Here is a 24,773-nt window from a genome sequence, read left to right as displayed (position 1 = left end):
AGATAAGTTGCCAGGGTAACAAAAAAAAAACAATGTAATAAATTTACACCTTAAGTGGACAAAAAGGATGAATATAGATACAGTTTACATTGCTTTTAGATTAACAGAGCTTTAGAAAGTTTCCATATACCTTCCTAATCGAATCGTTCTCTCTCATTCTATGCCCTAGGATTAGTTCATTCTAGTGAATCAATTACTCCTAAACAAATCTTTCTCTCATACTTTGCGCTGTCTGATTCAGTCAAGTGAATCAGTTTATCCCAAACAATCCTCTTGTTCTGACACATGCAGCATTGAAAATTCCAATTAATTTTAGTGAATCGGTTCATTCGGCCAGTTCAGGTACCTCCCTGACTGATTTTGATTTCAGTGTAAATTAAGGTGTATTTGTTGTATTTCTGAGGTAGCAAAAATCAGCTCTGATTAAATTATGAAATGTATAATTGGATTCTTATATTTTTTGTTTTTTTTAAACATATTTACCCTTTGAGTACCCTTTTTTTTAAGAATTTGAAAAAAGTTTCAGAGGTCACTGTTATAATTTCTCTATTTGTAATGATTAAAGAACTCTGAGAAAAAAGCAAATCCTCTCACAAACAAAATGCTCTACTTCAAACAGGTTTGCTGCTTCTCATTTTTAAAAATCTTTCCTCTCCCGCGTGGCCATCTGGAAAAGCCTCTGTTCGCCCGAGTGTGCTGTGATGTAATGACGGGTGAGAATTAAGGGGGCGTTTCAGTTACGGGCCTCTGTAATCGTTTGCCAGCACCAATTAGCGGGGCAATTGGACCTCCCTGCTTTTTTGTTTGTGTAACTGCTTGCCACAGTTGCCTAGTGAAAGTGATATACAATGTCTCAACAAATACGATCTGACCAAATAAAACCACAGCGTGCCTTTAACTAGCAAAAGACAACAAAGAGCTTATTCTGCCACTAACTGGCTGTGAAATTGCTACTGCATTCATCACAAATCAGTATGAATGATGTTGCACGTTTAAAGCAAAAGTTGATGTGACCTTTGAATGGCATCATCATTAAACCTGCTAAAGTATTATTGGATTACAAAGCCAGCTGACTACTTCATCTGTGATGTTTAATGTTTAATTACTAAAGTTGCTTCTGGAGGTCTTGAGCCTCTTAAAGGGATAGTTCACCCAAAAATGAAAATTAGCCCATAATTTACTCACCCTCAAGTCATCCTAGCTGTATATGACATTATACTTTCAGATGAAAAAAATCGGAGTTATATTACACAATTCCAGGCTAATCCTAGCATTAGAATTGCAGTAATAGTTGCTCTGTTTTTGAAGTCCATAAAAAGTGCATCTGTCCGTCAAATATCGTGCTCCACGCGGCTCTGGAGTGTTACTAAAGCGAATCGATGCGTTTGTGTAAGAAAAATATCCATATTTAAAACTTTATAAAGTAAACTTTCGGCCGACCGCCTTCCCTGTTCAATTTATTTTTCTTACACAAACGGGTCGATTCACTTCAGAAGGCCTTAATTAACACCCCGGAGCCGCGTGGAATGTGCCATTCATACTATCGGGCTTGTGCAATATCGGGCTCGTTCGGTCTCACAGAATTAGACCTTAATGCAGTTTTCGGGCCCACACTTAATTGAGAATTGATTCCATGGGCCAAATAAAAAATAAATATATGTATAAAATATAACATTTAAATGCTCTTATGTCTTACAAAAGAGACCAAAAAAGGAAGGTGCTTGAGCACCACTTGGGGTCCATTTGTGCACTTGCCTGATGTCCAGGTCTCCATTTCTTTCATGAATAAATATCGCTAGTGCATTGTGCCAATGATAACATCATGTAATGGATAATAATACATAATAGCCAGAATATCTCTGGCCATTTCTCCTGTTTAGAGTGCTGGAATTGGCCCAGGTTATCCCGTAAGGAATCCGGCTGGTACCATTACTACGCTCTACTCTCCGAGGGAAGCGGTCCAACTGCTCTCAGAAACGTAACTTGTTTCTCATGGCCTGTGTATCTTCGTGTCACACTCTATTGACTCCTCGTAGAACTCCTGTGCTGCGTTATTAAACCTCTAGGAGGCTTATTGAATCAAAATGGCCGGGAGTATACCAGACCTTACAGTAACCGTGACTTGACTGCTTGGGCGGGCGGCACTGGAAAACATTGGCCCATAAAAATTTCCAATTAAATCACTGGCTGACACATTAGTCGTGCTAATATTTCAGGGCTTCTGAGCAGTTTGTGAAAATAAACAAAATAGGTGGATGTGTCGGCATGTTCTGTTAAGGAGAGTATGTTTCTTTTTGGAATATAATCACAGGAGAAATGTGCCAGGGTGAAACTCATCGCACCACGCTGACTTATTGCATCAGCGAATCATTGCCGCGGCTTGTTAGTCATTTGATTTATCTCCGAGTTTTGCCTGTTTGTTTTCATAAACGCAACACACCCATTGAGTAATTGGTGAATAATTTGCAGCACTTTAATTTTTCTTTGCATGTACAGTGTTAAGAGTGTGAGAGCAGCTGTAAATCTCAGGGAACAGTCAACCTGCCAACGGAGCTGTTGTGCTGTAGCTTTGCAGCAGGAGTGGTCTTAGGAAACTTCAGATGCTTTTCCAATTCAAATGAAAACATCCTGTCCAATTAAGGCATCTAACATCAAGGAATATAGAAGTCTTGCCGGATCCATACCCAAGATTTAACATGTCTAATTGGACTTTTACTGTTGTTTCTGCAGCTTAACTAGTATAGCATGACGCTAGCAAAGCCAAGGTCATGAGGTTTCTTTCCCAAGGAGTGCTTGAGCAGGGTTGTGCGCCATTCAGAATTTAATTGAGAATGTTTTGAGGTAGCAAAAGTGATAGGGAATTGTAATTAGAATGTGACTAATAATTTCTGGGGAAAAAGAAGAAATTCTGAAATTAAAAACTGCCATTTGTAATTAAAAGATGATCAAGGCAAACTTTGAATGTTGGCTTGATAAAGCCTTGTTTGAAAGTTCTTTAAAACAAATCTAAAAGAAGTCTAAAATGTGTCAAGTTTATATGCAGATTGATGTGTTGCTTTGAAATACAATTCAACAAATTCCTCATCATTTCAATTAATTTTGCGAACTTCATTCTGGTACTGAGAAAACATACAATAGCATGGATGTACTAAGTCAGTTTGGATAAAAGTGTCTGCCAAATGCATAAATGATTTGCCAGGTATGCTATCAATTATTTAAATGTATTAATTTAGCGGATTTTATTAATTGTAGTATAATTCTATATTTACATGCATAAGAAAAAAAACTTGAATGAGCACAGTATTTCACAACTCTACTACACCTAAATGCAATTTATTGAAATGTCGACATCTTGCATATTTGTATCAAATTGCATTTGTTGCATTTGAAATAAAACTACTTGAATTGGAAATCTAAATTTCTGATTGGCAAGTACAATATATTTGAGACTGTGACTGTAATTCTCTCAATTTATGCATTTGGCAGATTCTAGCAGATTTTATTTCAAGATACATTAGGGTGTTTCACTCACAGTTACTGCAGGCAGAAAACAAAATAATAGTATCATCAGCAAGTACTGAACACAATCAAATACTGTCATTGTCACTGGATGGTGGATCTGGTGAAGAAGCTGTCAGCGATCAAAATATTGATTTTAAAGATGTAAAAATGTATAGTTTTGAGAATATGTTTGAGATGAATATGAGCCAGATGCTGAATGAGCTCTGATAAGGACAGTGATGATGGTATTAAACATTTGCTCAAACTGAACAAAAGCTCCAAAAGGTAACAAAATATGCTTTATTTTATTCTTCTGTAATTGTTAATCTAATATCAGGAGGGTTTTATATTATCATGACAGGTAGAGATCCATCCATGTTAGAGATCCGGGTCGCTAAAGACCCGAATATGCAATAATGATTGGCGAAACAGTCATGGATTTAAGGGTTAAGACAGAATGCTAGGATCTAATACACTGACACATATCCGGTTTTCCCCGAGCTGTTTATGTGAGATTCTCCACATGATGGGCATTTTGACAACTGTGTCTGTATTTGACCATTCAGATGCAAAGAGAAGTGAATTCAGGATTGCGCACTGTCTGAGAGAGCACTTCTGGTCTGTGTCATTCAGAGCGATACTACATTGAGTTATTTTTTCATAACTTACTGCGCATAATAATTTGATAAACTCTTTTTGAAGATCTTTGTTAAATGTACACACATCTTTGACATTTCCGCATCTGACTCCACGCTCTCTAATATCCCTTTTGCACTAACTGCAAGTTAATCGAAAATTAATTGTGATTGGATGGTAATTTATTTTCTCCAATAATATACTTTGAAGAGATTGGCTACCTTTGATTAGCCTTTTCTCTTGTGACAGAAGACTGCTACTTGCTTTTATACGATCACCTAGCAAATACGGGACAGTTCATTATTTTATTTTTAAGTCGAGACACTAAATAAGCTGAAATACGGGACTGTCCTGGGTAAAACGGGACGTCTGGTCACCCTAAGATACATATTTTATCTTTATACTGTATTTACTTCCAGGGAAATCTACCCATGGCATTGTTCTATCAAGTTGAGCTACAAAACTTTATGATCCAGCATAAACATTATCCTAGTTTTTTCCATTTAACGAAGGTTTTGCTCTGGTGTCTCACATTTACTGTATTACCCTGAGTAAATGTTCCTTCAGTCGTTCAGTAAACTTCAACAAAATATCTCATGTTGTCTCAGAGTTGAAAGCTGAAGACAAGGGGAACTGGTGGAATGGAAACAATCAAGATTGGAGTTGAGTGCAAAAGATAAAGACATTTGTAGCAGCACTGGACACCAGACGCTGAAGAATTTGGCAGGACTGGATAGGCTTCCCCATGGAACATAAATCAGTTTGAAAGAGGGGGACCGCAATGTGAGCGCTTCCCATCTTTTTGGCATTCCTTCTGTTTTTCGAGCCCACGTAAATCATCCTCACGACAGGACCGGGCTGCAGATGTGTGGCCAATCGGTTCCACCACAGCTGGAGTCTGGGGTCCAAATCCCAAATGATCCGTAAATAGGAATCTCCCTCGGATCACGCCGTGATGTGGCATGGGACGGAGGGATTGTGCTTTTCCACTGCAGGTGTCGTCACTCTGGTCTCATTGTCTCTCACCAGCTGAGATTTACAGCCCTTGAACGGCACTAAGAAGCCTCATTGACGCTGCGTTACTGGAATGCAGCTCCACGCTGAGGGAAGGCCTCCGTGATGAGCTTTACAAGGTGTACAGTTCATGTGGATGATTGAAAGGCAATGAATGACTACAGTGTGCTTATCTCAGTGGTATTAAAGGCAAGTTTAAGTGTGAATTCAGAAGGGATGCAGGCAGTGAACGGGTTTTCACCAAGTACTATGTTCCTTGATCAACATCTTTGAACAATGTTGCAATCAACCAATCAGATTTGAGGGACACGTACGTTTACAGTTTATGTCAAGTTTAGGCTTACAACCAGGGTTAGTTGCTTCTACATTAGTGTTATTCACCTATTGATTTTAGTGATAATTTATGGGTAGGTTTAAGGGTTAGGATTACATTTTCGGACAGGAACTTTGTTCCAGGATCAACAAAATATGTGTATTCAACAACATGTCTTACTTGGCAAAATCACAGTGACATGATGCAGGCCTATCAAGACTTGTATTTGTCAATGTTGGATGTTTATCAAATTATAAAGGATATTTAATTTGTAAATGCTCAATTTGCTAACTATTTTAATTTCAACTATTTAACATTTGTATCAACTTCATCTCAAAATCAGATCTAACATATTTCATAATGTACATTATAAAATTGTGAAGCATAAATTCACTTAATTATTCACTTAATTGGTTTGACATTGACAAAAACTATTCATTTGAGTTCTGTAGAGTGTTGTATTGTTTTTAAAACATTCTTAAAAGTTATTTATATTATAGATGTAGCCTATGTGTTGAATTGCAATTCAGTACTCTTCTACATTCAACAGTAAATTAATTCTGGTAATGAGAAAACTTAGATCTTGGGTGCATTTTAAAGATAAAAGTGTCTGCCAAATGCGTAAATGATTTTGCAGGCACACTATTAATTACAGTAATCTATAAAGATGTGTTAAAAAATGAACTTGAATAAGCATGTTACAGTCACTCATACTGCTACACCTAAATGTCACACATTTGGGGCATAAAATGCATTGGTTATGCATTGAGTCGTGAGTATTTTTTTAAAAACAAGAATCTTTAGACAAGCAATTTATTGGTTTTCGATCATAATCATGTTTGGCTTTTTGGTGCATCCCCCTTTCTACTATATATACTGTATATATAAGCCGGCAAGTAAAGACCGCAGGCAAAGAATATGGAGGTGTTTCTAGCTACTAATTAAAAGTTTGCCTGAGGAACAGAGAGCAGTAGCCTGCTGTCAGTCAGACTCAATTATAGAAGCACCAAGAAAATGAGATGAAACTCTGGAGGCAGGAGGTGTATTTTCTGTAGACACCACAGCGGGCTGAACCTCAACCAATCTGCCACACGCTCTGGCTGCAGTTACCCCACCGCGGACAAGCAGGGCTGTAAATTACAAACTCCAGGAGACCATTCATCCTAACTGTGGTTTGACTGTTTTTTTTGTAGGCCTGTCGTACATAACACCACACACTCCTCCTGACATATGTTGAATTGTGTGAATTACATTTGTGTGAGCCTCTACTACACGCAGTACCAACACTTCTAAATTTTAATCTGAAAAATATTTAATCAAAAACCATAAGTCTGATCACTTCTAAAAGTAATAGCACCTCTCCTCAACAAGCCTAAAAACAAGTGAATTACTTCTTATAAAATGAAATGACAAATGTGTACAGAAAGCCTAGCCGCACTGTGCCACATACAGTACACTTTATAATGAGACACACTTGTAAGCTATAGGTGGCTCCCAACAACAGGGTGGGAAAGGAAGAGGGAAAGAACTTCCTGCTGTGAGCTAGAAGTGCGTTGTCCCAGGAAACACACTGAAGCCAATTACATCCTGAGCAAGAGAGCACACACAATGCTCTGACCTGCTCAACTGTTTGTCTGGTAACCCTTGGCAACACCAACATGCAGTATGCCATCGCTCTCTGACCGGCTTTCTGGATCTGTCAACACAATGTGGCGCATCAGCTCCACGGAATATTTGAAGTATTTGGAACACAAATGAGTTGTGCATTACATTTTTTGGTGCACTGTAAGTGTAAGTGGCACATCTTTACTTCAGCATGCATATTAACAAGGTGCAGTATTTACACTGGAAGTAGTTCACTTTAAGTTGTATGTATGTTTGTGGGCGGCACGTGCATTTAAGTTTTGGGTATTTATAGAGTATAAGAGTGTGCTGAGGAAATGGCGAGTGTTTTAGCTCAGACCCTTGACTTTACGGAGCGTCTGTTGAGTGATCATGACGTTTGTGTTTTGTTGTGTCGAACACAGGACACAGAATTCACTCCGTTTGCCATTAGAGAGTGTAGAGGGCAAATAGCATATATCAACAGAGTTATCCTGCGGAAATAGAGCTCGCTATCTGGACAAATACACCAGTAATAGGGCTCAAGCCTTTGGCGTGATTTGAAATGTCTCCAGCTAAACGCTTCGCTTACACAGGAAGGATTCACCAGTTGTTTTTTCTGTATTCATTTACTGAACAGAAAAATATGTTCCACACTGAAAGAAAAATGCTGACGTGAAGTTATAAAATCACAGCCAGTGAGAAAATATTTGATGTCTATTATACAGGGAGATGAACGTTTTTTATCCAGTGAGATTTCAGTATGGGCAGAATACCAGTAAAATATATGGTAACACTTTATTTTGATGGTCCAATCTAGACATTCACTAACTATAAGTAACTTTGCAACTACATGTCAACTAGCAGTCATTAGAGTATCAGTAGACTTTCTGCTTAATATCTGCTAACGCTTTATTTTGATGCTCCCCAAAAGACATTCTATTGACTATAAGTAACTTTGTAACTAAGTTACTTAAAAGTAACTGGCATGTAGTTACAAAGTATTCTATTAACTTATTCTATTAAGAAGTTATTAATAGAAGTTATTAATAAATTAGTGCCAGTCCTCCCTATATGCAAAGTATGCAAGTTGCCCCCTTGCTCCTAATGGTGCAGTATGATGGATTAAAAGCTGGTGGTCAAAATTGGTACTGCAGTCTAAATTCAAAATATTGGAGATTGTTGTTTCCCCCGCCCCCTCCTCCTCAGATTCGATGCTCACGTGGGTTGCCAGCTTGAGGACGCAACAGGAGCGAGTGCAATTGACAATGAAAGCCACACTGTAAATTTATGAGTTAATTCTCTATGAACTAGAGCATTTTAAAAAGCGGATAAATCAACTCATCAACTTACATATTTTACCCAACTGACCCAGTTTATTCTCTGGGTTCCATAGATGCAATACGCTTTGTTTTCTGCCAACTGGCAACCTGTGGTGTCGAAATACTAATGGGTAAACTGGCAGCGTGCGGTTTCGCACAGATCAAAACAAAAACAAACATTCCGTCACGGAACGCACATTTCAAAGCAGAATAACTGGTTGCATTGATTTTCAGAGAAACAAGTATGTGAACTTAGCATGTTTCCTAAATATCTGCAAACATATTATGGGATGTTTATGGTTTAGTAAAATGAAAACCTAACATACTGCACCTTTAAATATGAATTAATGACTAGAAGATTAATCTTAATTTCTGTTTTGATTTCCAATGATTTAAAACATTATGTCGCATTCCATTCCTTTCCTTTAAAGCGGTGCACTAATTTACAGTCTCTGGTCGGATGTGCTCGATACTAAAAAATAGTTAGAAGCATATTGAGCTGCGAAAGAGACGATGTTCCCCAGGCGGCTTTCTGTGCACCCAATCTGAGATTGGGAAAGTAATTGAATGCTTGTCAGTGACAGCAGTCATATATAATCCTGCTGCTGTCTTAATACAAAACAAAAACAAATGCATTCACTGCATTTATACAGTGAAGACTATACAACAGGGGGTGTTTCATGCATACTGAGCACTGCATTTATACAGTGAAGACTATACAACAGGGGGTGTTTCATGCATACTGAGCATTTTACACTGTTAAAGACTTGGATTCCCATCCTAAACATGGAAAAAGTTTTTTTTTTAAAGTTGGACGTTTGATGGAGTATTTCTGTGCCAAAAATACTCCTTCCGGTTTCTCATAAGTTTCGGAAAGTTTTTTTCAAGTATGGGTATTTGTGACGTCAGATGGGGCGTAATGTCCTTGTTTGGGCCGTACGGGCTCTTCTCCCAGAAGGGCACGCGCGCGACTAGAGCGAGAGAGCAAACGCTTTAGAGAAGCCGGCTGCGCTACAGTCATAGGACTTCACAAAATCAACAATGTCACCAAAGATGTGTGTTTTTGGTTCCCATTCAGTCGGTCACGTTCGACGTACGTCGGACGTACCGACGAATTGGGATCACTTTTGGGAGCCCCTATCAGCTTCGAGCTATCTAGAACCGGCCAATGAACAATTGGCGTGCGAGATTTGCATCTCGCGCTCCGCCCCGCGCCGCGGGTATAAACAGGAAGCGAGAGCGAATGCACGCTGTCATTCACTTCGGAGCCAAACGCCGCATGAAGACGACTCTCATTCATGAGTTTATCGCTGCTATCAAGCAAGAGGAACAAAGAACCAGAGAATCCAGGAAACGCGTGTTGGAGAGACGGCACATTTCAGCAGGATCGCGCTGACTCATCGGCTGCCTCTGCAAGCAGAGAAAAACTGCTGTTTTAACAGCAACAGCAAATCTGTTGGTCCGGTTGGGCGTTTTTCCTGTTGAGTACAGGCATGGGCTGCACACAATCCCGTGCGCTGTCGCGTTTCCCCCTGAGTGCTTCAGCACAGAGCGTTTCCTCACAAAAGAGTTCACGGGTGACGTGCCGTCCTTTTCAGGATGTCTTACCACCCGTGCGTTTCTGGATGCGGTCGTTCCCTGTCCCCTGCTGACGGTCACAATCGCTGTCTCACGTGTTTGGGCACACAGCACGCTGAGGCGGCGTTTGTGGATAGTTCATGTTCCCACTGCGGGAACATGACTATCTCGGAGCTAAGATCGAGACTCTCCTACCTCCGGGCTGGGGGAGTCCCCTTACCCATCCCACGAACTAGGTCTGCCCCTAACCCGGGCGGACCTGCTTCTTTGGATGGCCAGGGTGATCTGAGGATTACGTTTAGGGCAAACCCGCCGAGCGACCGTCCACAGGCCCCTAATCCCTCAGCTCCGCAGCCGGTAGAGCCTCCAAGAGAACCCGCTGGACCCTCCCACGGGAGACCAGTGGTGACTTTTGGAGCTCCAGCGGACGAACAGATGTCGATCGCTGCATCGGAGGGGGAGTTCCTGCGTTCCGCCTCGCTGCCCCGCTGCGGGTACGTCTGTGGTGCCGATGGTCCCCCTTGCTCGGAGTCTGGGAGCCTGGCTAGCGCTTCCCAGCCCGTCTCGGTGGCTCATCCGTACCATCAGACTCGGCTATGCGATTCAGTTCGCCCGGCGTCCCCCCAAGTTCAGGGGCGTTCACTTCACGACTGTAGTGGAGGCGAACGCCCCCGTGCTCAGTAGTGTTAATTTTGTCACCTATTTTTAATTTAGTCTTAGTCTTAGTCTTGTGCCAAATGTCCTTGTTAGTTTTAGTCATATTTAGTCATTCACATATCTTTTTTTGTTAGTCAAGTTTTAGTCGACTAAAAGTCTTGTCATTTTAGTCTAGTTTTAGTCAAAAGACAACACAAGGTATCTTAGTCAAGTTTTAGTCGACCAAAAGTCTAGTCATTTTAGTCTAGCTTTAGTCAAAGGAAAACTCAATATATTTTGTGGCAAAATAAGTTACATAAAATATATATAACCTGCATAATGTGCAACAACACCATAGCTAACTGGTTGATTTACAGCATAGATGCCTAAAATCAGCATTAGCTTATGAGACGATGGGCACAAATGTTGATTTCGATCTTGATTCAGTATGAATTCATATGTATATAGCCTATAAGGAACAATACGTTTTTTACACTTTTTTGGGGTTATATTATATTTGCTTGCATTCTTTACTATTCACTATTATTAACATTTCAAAATTTCACAAATAAGTAAGCAGTTATGATCTGCAATACTTTTTTGAGCAACTGGACTACATGTGTATTATTAAAGAGCCATACAGGCACCCAGTGGGTAATGGCATTACAAGTGAATTTTTGTATTTTTCCAGCCACAAAATGGCTCTAATTTACCTCTTTGCAGTGGAATTCTCTATTTTAACCTTAATTAACACACTAATTGTAATATAAATAATAAAAATATTAGAAGAAAAATATTTTAAGTGGTCATTAATGGACCATAAGTATTGCACAAATAGTATTTAGTACCAAAAGATCTCCTCAAAATATTCAATAAATATTATTGAATTAAAATATAGGCTATTTATTTTTAAAATAGTTAAGGTGTATGGTCACATTTGACCACCAATGAGTATAAGTGTGACTTAATTAGTAAGGAATACCTGAGGGTTAAATACAAGAAAAACATTAATATTAATGTTAACAATGTTGCATCTCTACCACTCTCCCTAATAAAATGATACTGTAAATGTGGCTGACGCACACTATGCTGTACGGTTTACCAAAAATTGCTGCAAACACCTGTATAGTGAAGCTGTTGTGTAACTTGCGCGGCTTAAGCCATTCACATACACTGACACAGCGCTAGAAGTGTTGAGCGCTCCGGGAACCACGTGACCACACACGCGCGGCCGCGAGATGACAGGAGGAGTATGAGAGACCTGTAACCTACTCGAGCAACAGCGGGAACTCTTTCGGAATATTTTGAACAGCTGAATATTCATCTCATGATGAAAAAGTAGAGACAATTGTAGACGAAAATGATGAGAGATTTTATCTTAGTTTTTATTTTATGCAAAACATTTTAGTCTCGTCCTTTTTCGTCAACAATAATGCATGTTAATTTAGTCTTAGTCAGTGTTTTTGGACATTGGTGCAGTCTCGTCATCGTCTCGTCTTCGTCATGGAAAAAAAGGTCGTTAACGAACATATTTAGTCTCGTCTCGTCTGACGAAATTAACACTAGTGCTCAGGGCGGAGATCGCTGTCCTACTGGCGAAGGACGCGATAGAGCCGGTCCCTCAAGCCGATATGAGGTCCGGGTTCTACAGCCCGTACTTCATTGTACCCAAGAAAGGCGGCGGGTTACGACCGATCTTGGACCTGCGATTCCTGAACCGGTCCCTTCACAGGCTGCCGTTCACGATGTTAACGCAGAAGCGCATCTTCAGGTGCATCTGTCCCCGAGATTGGTTTGCAGCGATCGACCTGAAGGTTGCGGAGGCGGCCATTGCTCCCATGAGAGAGCATGGTGTTCGCATCCTCAACTACCTCGACGACTGGCTGATTCTTGCCCAGTCGCGAGAGCAGTTGTGCGAACACAGGGACAAGGTGCTCAGTCACCTCAGCCAGTTGGGACTTCGGGTCAACTGGGAGAAGAGCAAACTCTGCCCCACGCAGAGGATCTCTTTTCTCGGTATGGAGATAGACTCAGTCGCCATGACTGCGCGCCTCACCGAGGAGCGCGTCCAGTCGGTGAAACATTTTCTGAGGCTCCTGGGGCATATGGCATCCGCAGCCGCAGTAACGCCGCTCGGATTGCTTCATATGAGACCGCTTCAGCGCTGGCTACACGATCGAGTCCCGAGATGGGCGTGGCACAGCGGTTCCCTCCGCGTCCAAGTGACTCCGAGGTGCCGCCAAACCTTCAGCCCGTGGTCGGACCCTCTGTTTCTACGGGCGGGAGTTCCCCTAGAACAAGTGTCCAGGCACTCCGTTGTCTCCACGGATGCCTCATCCACGGGCTGGGGTGCCACGTACAACGGGCTTGCAGTTTCGGGTCTGTGGACGGGGTCTCAACTACAATGGCATATCAATTGCCTTGAGTTGTTAGCAGTTCGTCTTGCACTCAGCCGCTTCAAAGTGCCGCTCAGAGGCAAGCACGTTCTGGTCCGGACGGACAACACTGCGGCCGTAGTGTACATCGACAAACAGGGTGGTCTACGCTCCCGTCGCATGTCGCAACTCGCCCGCCATCTCCTCTTATGGAGTCAGAAGCATCTGAGGTCGCTTCGTGCCGTTCACATTCCGGGCCTGCTCAATCGTGCGGCCGACGAGCTGTCACGTCAGCAGGTACTTCCGGGAGAATGGCGACTCCATCCCCAGGCGGTCCAGCTAATCTGGAGTCGTTTCGGGGCCGCACATGTAGACCTGTTTGCCTCCCCAGAGACGACCCACTGTCAGTGGTTCTATTCCTTGACCGAGGGGACCCTCGGGTCGGATGCCCTGGCCCACAGCAGGCCCCGGGAAGAACGCAAGTATGCGTTTCCCCCAGTGAGCCTTCTTGCGCAGACTCTGTGCAAAGTCAGGGAGGACGAGGAGCAGGTCCTGTTGGTCCCTCCGTATTGGCCCAACCGGACTTGGTTCCCGGAACTAGTGCTCCTTGCGACAGCACCTCCCTGGCCCATTCCTCTGAGACAGGACCTCCTGACTCAGAGACGGGGCACCCTATGGCACCCGCGTCCGGACCTCTGGAAACTCCATGTTTGGTCCCTGGACGGGACGCGGAGGTTCTAGGTGACCTACCGCAAGCGGTAGTTGACACCATCACTTCCGCTAGAGCCCCCTCTACGAGGCGCCTCTATGCGTTGAAGTGGAACCTGTTCGTCGACTGGTGCTCTTCTCGCCGAGAAGACCCCCAAAGATGTTCGGTCGCATCTGTGCTTACCTTTCTACAGGATGGGTTGGAGCGAAGGCTGTCTCCCTCCACTCTCAAAGTCTATGTCGCGGCTATCGCCGCTAATCATGAGCTCGTAGATGCAAAATCTCTAGGTGAGCACGATCTGATCGTCAGGTTCCTTAGGGGAGCGAGGAGATTAAATCCACCTCGTCCTCCCTCCATACCCTCTTGGGACTTAACTCTGGTGCTAACTGCACTACAGAGAGAACCTTTTGAGCCTCTGCAGTCAGCTGAGTTGAAAGTTCTGTCGTTAAAGACAATACTCCTGACTGCGTTGGCCTCCATCAAGAGGGTAGGGGACCTGCAGGCATTTTCGGTCGACGAATCGTGCCTGGAATTCGGGCCCGGTAACTCTCATGTGATCATGAGACCCCGGCCTGGATATGTGCCCAAGGTTCCCACTACTCCCTTCCGGGACCAAGTGGTGAGCCTGCAAGCGCTGCCTTCGGAGGAGGCAGACCCAGCCCTAGCTTTTCTCTGTCCCGTCCGTGCTCTCCGGACTTACGTGGACAGAACACAAAGCTTCAGGACCTCAGAGCAGCTCTTCGTCTGTTACGGAGGACAGCAGAAGGGAAAGGCTGTCTCCAAGCAGAGGATGGCCCACTGGATAGTGGATGCCATCGTCTTGGCTTATCAGTCCCAAGACGTGCCCTGCCCGCTCGGGTTGAGAGCCCACTCCACTAGGGGTGTTGCCTCTTCCTGGGCGCTGGCTCGTGGCGCCTCGCTGACAGATATTTGTAGAGCTGCGGGCTGGGCGACACCTAACACGTTCGCTAGATTCTATAGCCTCCGTGTAGAGCCGGTGTCTTCCTGTGTGCTCACTTCCAATAGTCAGTAACACCGAAGTACCCGTTCTAGTGTCGGCTTGCTGCGCCATTCCCTCCCCTATGGTAGACGGATGCGTGCGCTTATTCTGCTCCAGTCGAGTTCCCCGGAACGGCGAACCCTGTTGAGTCCTCCGCAACCCGCGGCAGTCGGACGTGGCGGAGCGTTCGACGCCAGGTCTAACACTCGTATGCATTGGTGGAACTTGTGTTAGGCTGGGTTCCGTATGTAGTGACCCCCACGGCGGTCCCATATGTGTATTCTTCCACGGTACGGCTCCCTACGGCGAGCCCGTGTCTTTCCCTCGCCAGAGTTCCTCTGCCGTCCCAGGTACGTGTTGTCTCCCTCCTAATTGGCCGGGGCCACCCCTGGGACTTCCGTATGTTGTGCTGCCCACGGCCAGCCCATACGTGTATTCTCCACATGTTAACTCCCTCTGGGCATGATGTGGCTTCCGCAGCTGCCTTCACAGGCACGCTTTCCCAACGTTATCCAATACAGTCAGCTGAGTGGGTCTTGCGGAACAGCAGCTTTGACTCTCCCTGCGTGAACCTACCCGCCCGCATCAGATCGGGGTCCGTGGGGCTCATCGCTGGGCGCTGGAAGTGGTAGTAACTATGGCGTTTTCCATAGGGGATCCCAATTCGTCGGTACGTCCGACGTACGTCGAACGTGACCGACTGAATGGGAACGTCTCGGTTACGTATGGTAACCCTCGTTCCCTGAAGGAGGGAACGGAGACGTACGTCCCGTCGCCACAGTTGCTGTACCATCACTGCAGGTCAAGCCACTACGTTTGGCTCCTCAGTGAAAAACAGCGTGCATTCGCTCTCGCTTCCTGTTTATACCCGCGGCGCGGAGCGCGAGATGCAAATCTCGCACGCCAATTGTTCATTGGCCGGTTCTAGATAGCTCGAAGCTGATAGGGGCTCCCAGAAGTGATCCCAATTCGTCGGTACGTCCGACGTACGTCTCCGTTCCCTCCTTCAGGGAACGAGGGTTACCATACGTAACCGAGACATTTTCATGGCAAGACAATCATGTTTTTCCGAGCAGCAACGGAGTTGTGCAGCCGCTCTGCTTTTTTCGGAAAGACTCTGTACAGCATATCTTTCTTTTATAAATATATTAAAACTAAAGACTTTTCTGAGAAATTAAAGATGCAATACTACTCTATAGGTACTCGAGATTGACTGAAAATTAGTGTTTCACCCCCCCCACCCCCCACCCCTTTTAAGATAATTTTTTTGTCGTTTTGCCTTTATTATGATAGGACAGTAAGCAAAGTGGGAGAGAGAGGGGACCGGGAAAGGTCCGCAAGCCGGGACTCAAACTCGGGTCGCCCGAAGTGCAACGGCGCTATATGTCAACGCGCTGCCCACGAGGTCATCGCCGCCGACTGTAATTATTTTTTTATGGTATTACTGACTCAACTGACTGTTGTTTGTTGACAGTGAAACTGCTCTGAAAGAACAGATTTGGGGTTGGGGGTCATTTTGGGGGTTTTATGAATGCATTGACAAGGGCCCACTTACAAAGTTTTGCGTAGGGCCCCCAGAAGTCTAGGACCGGCACTGACCCAAACTCTTATTCACCTAACCCTAACTTAACAGTCTACTAATACTTTAATGAGACTTAGTTGACATGTAGTTGCAAAGTTATTTATAGTTAGTACAGAATGTCTAAAGTGGACCATTGAAATAAAGTGTTACCAACATACAGAATTTAAATGCATTGCAAATGTTTCATTTTTACTTCATTGGTTGCACAACAGCTAAGCCGCAAATACACAGCAATGATCCCAAACTTGTTTTACAGACAGGAATCTGATCTTCTAAGATGGTATAATATGCAGAATAGTAATTGTGGCTTGAAAATGCCTCTGCTTTCTGACAGTATGTGGGCCACCCAGCGGGAGAGCACGACTCTGCCTGAATCATCTCTCAACAGCCAATGACAGAAGACCTTCATCCATCATTTCCTCCTCATTGGCAGCCATTGCACAGATGTAGTCATGATTGGACTGCATTCATTTCTGTGTTCACTGCAAATGTGGCCTTTGATGTTTGTTGGTAGAGCTTGTAGTGAAGGTAATAGCAGTGTTGGGGAGGCTCGTTTGAAACTGTTAGCCAGGCTACTCATCATTTAAAGTAAGTCAACTAAAATCTAGCTAAACGTTAGCTTTCCTAGCAGATCTGAAAGGAATTTGGGGTGATTGGCTAGAATAATACAAAAAAGTGGGTATTGGTAAAGCAATCTGATCATCTGTGTGTTTCTAACCCTGGCTTGGTCATGTGGCGGCACAAAAGGGTTTTTGGCGGTGTGTCCATTGTGTTAAGTCATGAAGCATGAATTCTGTCTGTGCGTGCCAGTGTGTGTAATCCAAAAAATGTGTGTGTGTGTGTGTGTGTGTGTGTGTGTGTGTGTGTGTGTGTGTGTGTGTGTGTGTGTGTGTGTGTGTGTGTGTGTGTGTGTGTGTGTGTGTGTGTGTGTGTGTGTGTGTGTGTGTGTGTGTGTGTGTGTGTGTGTGTGTGTGTGTGTGTGTGTGTGTGTGTGTGTGTGTGTGTGTGTGTGTGTGTGTGTGTGTTTGTGTGTGTTTGTGTGTCTGTGTGTGTGTGTGTCTGTGTGTGTGAGAGAGAGAGAGACCGTTTACACTAGCATTCAATATTCCACCTTTTCTCTCACTAGCTCAGGGTGGTCCTGCCTTTAGCCAGAGCGCTATCACAAATGCAAGCCAAAAAGATTCAAACCTGCGCAGCAAAACCAATAGAAACATACATCTCACCATACAGAGGCAGATACTGACGCTCACACACATACACAACTATGCAGGACCATTTAACACCAAAATACATGTTTACTTCTGAGCCACTGTTGTGGTTGCCCACTGAAATAATGTTAGCACGGACCCCGGTCAACATACTGCGTCATTAGTTCTGCAAACAATAAATACTTTAAATACTTAACCCTTATAAGCTATTCGTTTTTAATGTAGTGTGTTGGGTTCTCCAGAGACCCCAGACAATGAAATGTGATTTTGTAAAGTAACTATTTTTTTAAAAACAAATATCATAAATATCACTCACTTTATCAATGTTTTTACTCTAAAAATGTGTGCAGTGAAGGTATTTTTTAAATGCATATAAATACATTTAAAAAAATAAAATGCACACACACACACATACGCAATTTTTGAATTGTCTCCCATTGGTCTATGGGTGATTTGTGGGGGGGGGTGGGACTGTTTGTGGGGGTGTGGAGCAGTGTATGTGTGTGTGTGTGTGTGTGTGTGTGTGCGTGCATGTGTGAGCACTAGCATTGCACATTGTGGATGTGCTATAGGGTTGCCACTTCCCTTTTGTTTATTTGTGTTTATTAGTGTTCTGTGTTGTGGCTTATTTAGTTTTTGTATGTGACAAATATAAAAAAAAAGCTTCATTTCCCCATTCATCCACTTTTAAAAAATATATGTTTTAATTTATTTATATAAATACATTTAAAAAATACCTTACATCACCCCAACACAGCCAAAATGTATAATAAAACCGTAATAAAATGAGTGATATCAAAAAATATTATGTTACCAATCACAAAATCATCCTGAGTTTGACTTTTTTTTTCACGCTTTATTTTTCTTTATTTTTTGGGACGTGACTTTTTTTTTTACTATCTAAGAGTACCATGTAAATATCATGGTTTATAGTATTGAGTTAATGGGTGATAATATATTGAGGATAGCTGATGACAGATATATTACTCTAAATAAAAAAAATCCCACTTCATTTATTATAATTGTATATATTATAATATTATAATGATTTTTTTGAATGTTTATTAAAATGTTTATTTTGTTGTTCATTAGCCTATGGTTATTGGCCTCTCAAAATACCAAAATGGTCAAATAAAGGCTGATTTATTTGCCTGGCCTGTACAGCATATCCATGTCATTCATTCAGTATCATAGTAAATATCAAAGCGACATGGTATTACCATTACCATATGATATTCTACGGTACAATTCTGCCACAGAACCATTTTATTCCCTTTCAGCAATTCACAGATGATGTTTCATCATTTTCCCTAAACAAGTATTTCAAAAGTGACATCATCTCAGGACCTGAAAACTGCCGGAAAGCTTTGGCACGAGTTTCAACCCCTGGGATGAAACACCGGCACAGACATACAAAAAGAGATTCAAAGAATACCCAATAGGCCAGTCGCAAATATACACTGACTGACAGGGGATTCAAAACATAAATATTATTGGGGAAACAAGCAGAAGGCCAAAGCAAGCAGACCTTTCCACCAGAAAATGGACCACCTCTCCTAACCAGCCTCTAAACCCAGGATATATCGTGTTTTCTCTGAAGTCCCATAAAGCCAAACAAAGCTTTTTGGCTCATAAGTCATGTGTGTTTTGAATTATGAGCTCAACAAAACAAAATCCCTAAAACATGGAGCTCTTTGCCCAGAGGACTGACGATACACTGGGGTTTGGATTTTGAAATCCCAAAATACATCCCTTTTGTATTTTCTTTGTCTTGTTCTGTTTTTTTTTCTTCTACTTCTTCACCGCAAGAGCACAAGCCTGCGATCCTACAGTTTTGGTTTGTCAAACAATGCTTGTGGTCAAGTGGATGTTTTTAAAATGCTATAAATAAATGGCATGTAATATTAAAGGCTTGTTCCATAGAAGACGAAAATGGCATAAAAACTCAACATAGCAAGTAAGTGCATAAATATTAGGCCTATAATATTATTGGGGGGGGGGGGTTCGTCTTAATTTTGATATTTCTTTATATTTATTAGACATACTTCCAGGAAACTATTTTTTGCTCATACTTGTGAGCAAACCCACATCTCTAAGTGTTAAACTACTATGCATAACTTGTGTTGACAAGTTGACACTTGGTGGATAAAGCGGGCAAAATCCCATAGACTTACACTAAAGAAGGCCTGAAAACCCTAGCAACCACATAGCAATGAGCTAAAAACCTTTTAGAACACACATAGCAACACCTTGGCAACCATCCACAACCTAGCAACTCTGAAATAGAGCTGTCTTTTTAAGAAATAGCGATGGCCAATCTTAATACACTACAGATTGTGTGTTTCCTGTCCTGATGCAAATGTCCCACAATCATCTTGAGAACTGAATCGTTTGTCCTGAGTGAGTCATCGAGTGACTGACTACAGGCTCCCGCAGGGGTATCAGGAGATGTGTGAGTTTCCATGCATTCAGGGTCAGAAGCAGCTCTAAAGGACTGACCAGCTGCCCACCTGCTTCTGATTAGCAAAGTCACTCCTCTCTCTCTTTCTCCTTTTTTTTCTATATCTGCATGTTTTCATTTTTGTGGCTTCATTTTCTTTTCATTTAGAAAAAAAAGATCCCACAGAGATAGTTTATGAGATTTGAACAATTTCCTTTCCTGTTTTTAACAAATAACTCTTGATGTTCTTGAGGCACATTGGTAACACAAGGTCCTAACCAATTTGTCCATCCACAAACAAGACAATCAGTGCCAATTAGAAGAAATTTTGACTGTGTATAGTTATGAGTAGCAGGGCTTTGGACCAATCAGATTTCAAAGTAGGTGGGGTTGTACTCATTTACATTTATGCATTTGGCAGACACTTTTATCCAAAGTGATTTCCACTGCATTTGAAGTATACATTTAGCCCTTAAAGGAATGAATGTTTCGCCAATCATTATTACAAATTAGTTTTTTTAGCAACCCAGATCTATATCTACACAGATTGATCTCTACCTGTCACGATAATATAAAACCCTAGAGTGATAGGATCACAGAAAAATAAAATAAAGCATTTTGTTAGCTTTTGGAGCTTTGAAGGGTTCAGTTTGAGCAGATGTTTGATACCATCATCACTGTCCTCGTCAGAGCTCATTCAGCATATGGCTCATATTCGCCATCTCAAACATATTCTCAAAACTATCATTTTGAACATCTTTAAAATCAATATTTTACAGTATCTTCACCACATCCATCATCAGTTACAGTAATATTTGATTGTGTTCAGTTCTTTTTCTGCAGTAAATCTCTGAACCATTTCAAGTTTTGCTGATGATTCTTCCTATTCTTTTGTTTTCTGCCTGCAGTAACTGTGAGTGAAACGTCACTTCATCATTGTGTATCAAACATTTCCACCTTGTGGAATAAAGTTGAATTGCACTTATTCTGTTATCAAAGATTCAATTATTGATGCGCAGAAAAAAATATCTACACTATTACACACATCGGGTCATTAGCGACCCTATACAATTTCTACAAAAGAATTAATGGGAAAACAGTCCTTCTTTTATAATTCAATATTTTTTTCTTGTTGTATTGTTAATAATGAATTGATTGAGGAATACTAAGAAGGTTGATGTCTAACTTTAAAAAATGAATGAGGAGGAGGGTAGTGAATGACGTCCTGGGTCACTAAAGGTATGCATTTAAGGGTTAAACACACGAGGAACTGAAAGTCTAGCAGTCATTGTTTTCTGCAGAGGGACCCGAGAGGTTTTATGACATCACCCTTTTGCACAATTCTTTCATCAGACTTATGGTCCGGCAACACCACTGAAAAACCCACAGATGGTCCACAGACCTCGAGCAGCTCTTCATGGTAGCCCAGAAATCTGCTCACGGTTCCTGTTAGTCTGCTCACATCACAGCAGGCCAAAAACACTACAACCGGAGGACCACAGTGGAACAATGCAGAGGGATCCAACGGCAAGACGATTCCAGCCGCCTGCTCTGTGTCAAGGGCTGCGATGCACGTCTGGCTTAATTAGCTTCCACCCACGGGTCAACTTGCTTATGTGAACCTTTAGTCAAAGACTTTTGTAAACTACATTTACTCACATACATTTATTAGAACAATTGCTCATACATCTGAATGCCTCATGTCTATTTTTAAGTCTTTGAGTGAACTTTGTGTTGGACGAGGGATTGAGATAATTTGCTATTGATTTAATCACAGCCCATTGAAAACCTCCGGCCTGCTGAAGACATATTTATGCACAATAAAGTTTAGAAGTTTTCAGATTAAGCAGAATTCTCATAGTGTCCAAGTCTACAAATGCTTTTAGTGAAATCTTGTGTGGAAGGTTTAGTCTTTCAGTCTGTGGGTCATCAGGGACATTTTTATCACTATTGCCCTTTTTTATCTAAAGGTTGAATAATGTAGCTCTAAAATAGATATGTGCTGCATTGTGCGATATATATTAAATGCAATGGCACATTTAGTCCTTTTAACCACACTGTGTCTGTCAAAAACATCATAAGTTATGATCTTTATGAGGGATCTTAATTCTACTGCGCTGATAAATATTTCAAAATGTTTTCTTGATGATAAGATTTTGTTTTATCACTCACAATCTCATATCTTATAAAGATGCAAAGTTCACATACCAAGCTCCGAAAGTACTCTTGTATATGTGAGATCTTAATGTCTGCAGGTTTATAGAAGGTAAATTGCATCAAAACACTTCTTATGCACTTGATTTTTGAGGAGGCTTGAGTGTCAAAAAATTACTTGCCATCTGACACAAATTATCTTGATTAGTCTGACCAAACATGTAAATGAATGGTTTCTGTCACAGCATTTTAGAACTTTTCAAATGCATGCAGTTTTTTGTCTTAAAAATCTGAGCGTGAACATTTGAATGATGATTCTTATTCTTATTTTGAAACTCTTTTTGTGTGATGATAATTTTGCCTCACTGTTGACAACTGAGAAGTTTGACAAGTAATATAAAAACATATATAGAATTTATTGACAATAACAGCGACATTGTAATTTTAACCACAGCATTTGAGGATAGACTTCCTGTTCTCTCATTAAGAGGAAAAATTGCCATCATGTGTGGCGATAAAACTAAATGGCCATACAATTCTATTCTGTATTCTTAAAGTAATGTGGTGATATTTAATGCATTTTCAAACAGCAAGAGTAGTGTTTGCAAATGATCTTTGAAGTTGTTTCTAAAAGTTGTACCATCATAATGCAAAATGTGATATATAATTATAAAACAAATAAATTTAACTGTACAACATGACCTTTTTTAACCATGTTTTTTTCTGATATGCGATGATAATTTATTTTTGCTTTGCATGTTTTGGCAAGAATTGTAAAGAACATACATCAATGCCGGAAGTATCAATCTAGATAACATTCCTATCATCCTGTGAATGCTACACCTAATTTCCCACAAATACCTGCCTTGCCCACCTCATTCCTTCGAGTAGAATGGAAAGAATTCCGTCAGAAATACTTACTCTTAATTATGAAGCATTTGATCAAAGCAAGTAAATTCATACCAGATGTAACAATCTCTTTGAAACAGTTTGAGACAAAACTTTTGTCCAGTTTTGTTTTTTTTAGGGATTCTGTCACAGATCTTTTTTTACAGCTTCATCATCAAGCCTTCCTGTTCAGCTCTACATTGTCGCGTGCAAAAGCACACAGTGAGAAAACAGCTTCTGTCAGTCATCTCTCATATCATGATGGTGCCCTCATTCACCATTCATGGGAAACAAACTTTTATTTATAACCACAGGCCTACTGACACACATAAATCTGCTCCGCAACAATGTTCGCGTGACGGCCATCTGTCAGGAGTGTTTAATATCTATTCACACATTTTTAATTTACTTTTTGACATTGCCAAGTGACAACAACCTCATCAAATAGAGCATTTTGCTGACAGCTTGATGCTTTTGTTATGGAGGCGTGCTTAACACGGCATGGATGGAATAGAGAAAATCTTTTTACAGCAGTAAATGTGACAGACCAAAAAAATTGCAACTTATCTTGAAATTTAAAATCACAGATGTTGATAAAACACCTGCAGGAGCCCTTATTATTTTAAAATTGAGAAAATTAGAAGAATCCTTGGGTCTGTCCAAGTTCTTTCACAATAACATTCTAATGCTCATATAGATATGATTTTCTTCCTTAACTGGGGAAACTGACTTTCATCTGGAAACAAGCTGTTTACTTTCAACTTGCCAAAGCAAACAATACAACTGATGTAATCTTTCCTTCAATCTGATAATGACACCTGCCTTGCAATAACACGACAAGCCTTTTCTCTCTCTCCAGAATGTTTCCATCCACAGAATGGATGTTGAAAGGCACTTCCAAACTCCGTTACACCCACCCCCCCATTGAACTCAATGCAACTATGGACTCTATCTAGTAGGACGTGTGAAAGATTTCAAGCTAAATTAATAAACTGCAACAGTTGTAAATCAGATGATTTACATCTAACTAAATGTAAAAAAAATCTAATCAAAGTTCTCAAATCTAATTAAATTATTATACGGTTGTAAGAGCAAATATTATATGTGGAGACATGTACATTAAATTCAGTTACTTTTTCTGAAGTGTTCCTAACATAAAATATGTGAGGAAAAGGCCAATCCTTCTCACAACAAAAGTTGCAATCTAAACTGATGTAGATATTTTAAATTAAAATGAATGCAGTGTATTCAGTGCATTGATAACAACCTATTTCATAAGGCAGTGTGCATTGTTTCAGGTCGGATATGAAAGTTCATTCATAAGATTCTTCATTAGGTAAGATTATGTTAGCTGACAGAAAAATGTTATATCAATGGAAAAATCGAGCTCCTGAAATGAATGAAGACTGATACTATCTGATATGCTCATTTGGATTATTTGATAGCCAATTATATTTTTTGGAACTAAAGTGTATCAATTCATCAAGAAAAAAGAATTAATGAAACCGAAGGCTGACAATTCATTCAAACAAACCGTTATACAAAGTATTATTTTAACTTCATACTCTAATTAAATTACATTAGATTGTGTTTTTTTAACTCTTCTTCCCATCTATAAAACATTTTGGAGATTTCTACCTCTGGCGAGGTCCAAAAATCTGAGGTCACTAATGAAATTGCGTTTTTTAATTTAATACATTTGTTCATCACAAACTACGTTACAATTTGAGTGACAGGTTTGGGTGGATTTTGTGGTGTCAAACTTTTGGACTGGGGAAACACTTAACAAAGTTGATTACAATTAAAAAGCACATT

The 24,773-nt window shown here is 41.2% G+C and overlaps 1 protein-coding gene across 2 annotated transcripts in view; it reads right to left on the bottom strand.

The window, feature by feature from the left end:
• The window catches only part of ntn1b (netrin 1b), a 73,291-nt gene that overhangs the window by 46,515 nt on the left and 2,003 nt on the right, over positions 1–24,773 (bottom strand). The gene's annotated exons all lie outside the window — the stretch shown is intronic.

This window comes from Gobio gobio, assembly GCF_949357685.1.
Source record: "Gobio gobio genome assembly, chromosome: 1".
NCBI lineage: Eukaryota > Metazoa > Chordata > Actinopteri > Cypriniformes > Gobionidae > Gobio > Gobio gobio.
This window is presented reverse-complemented; position numbering and strand designations above follow the sequence as displayed.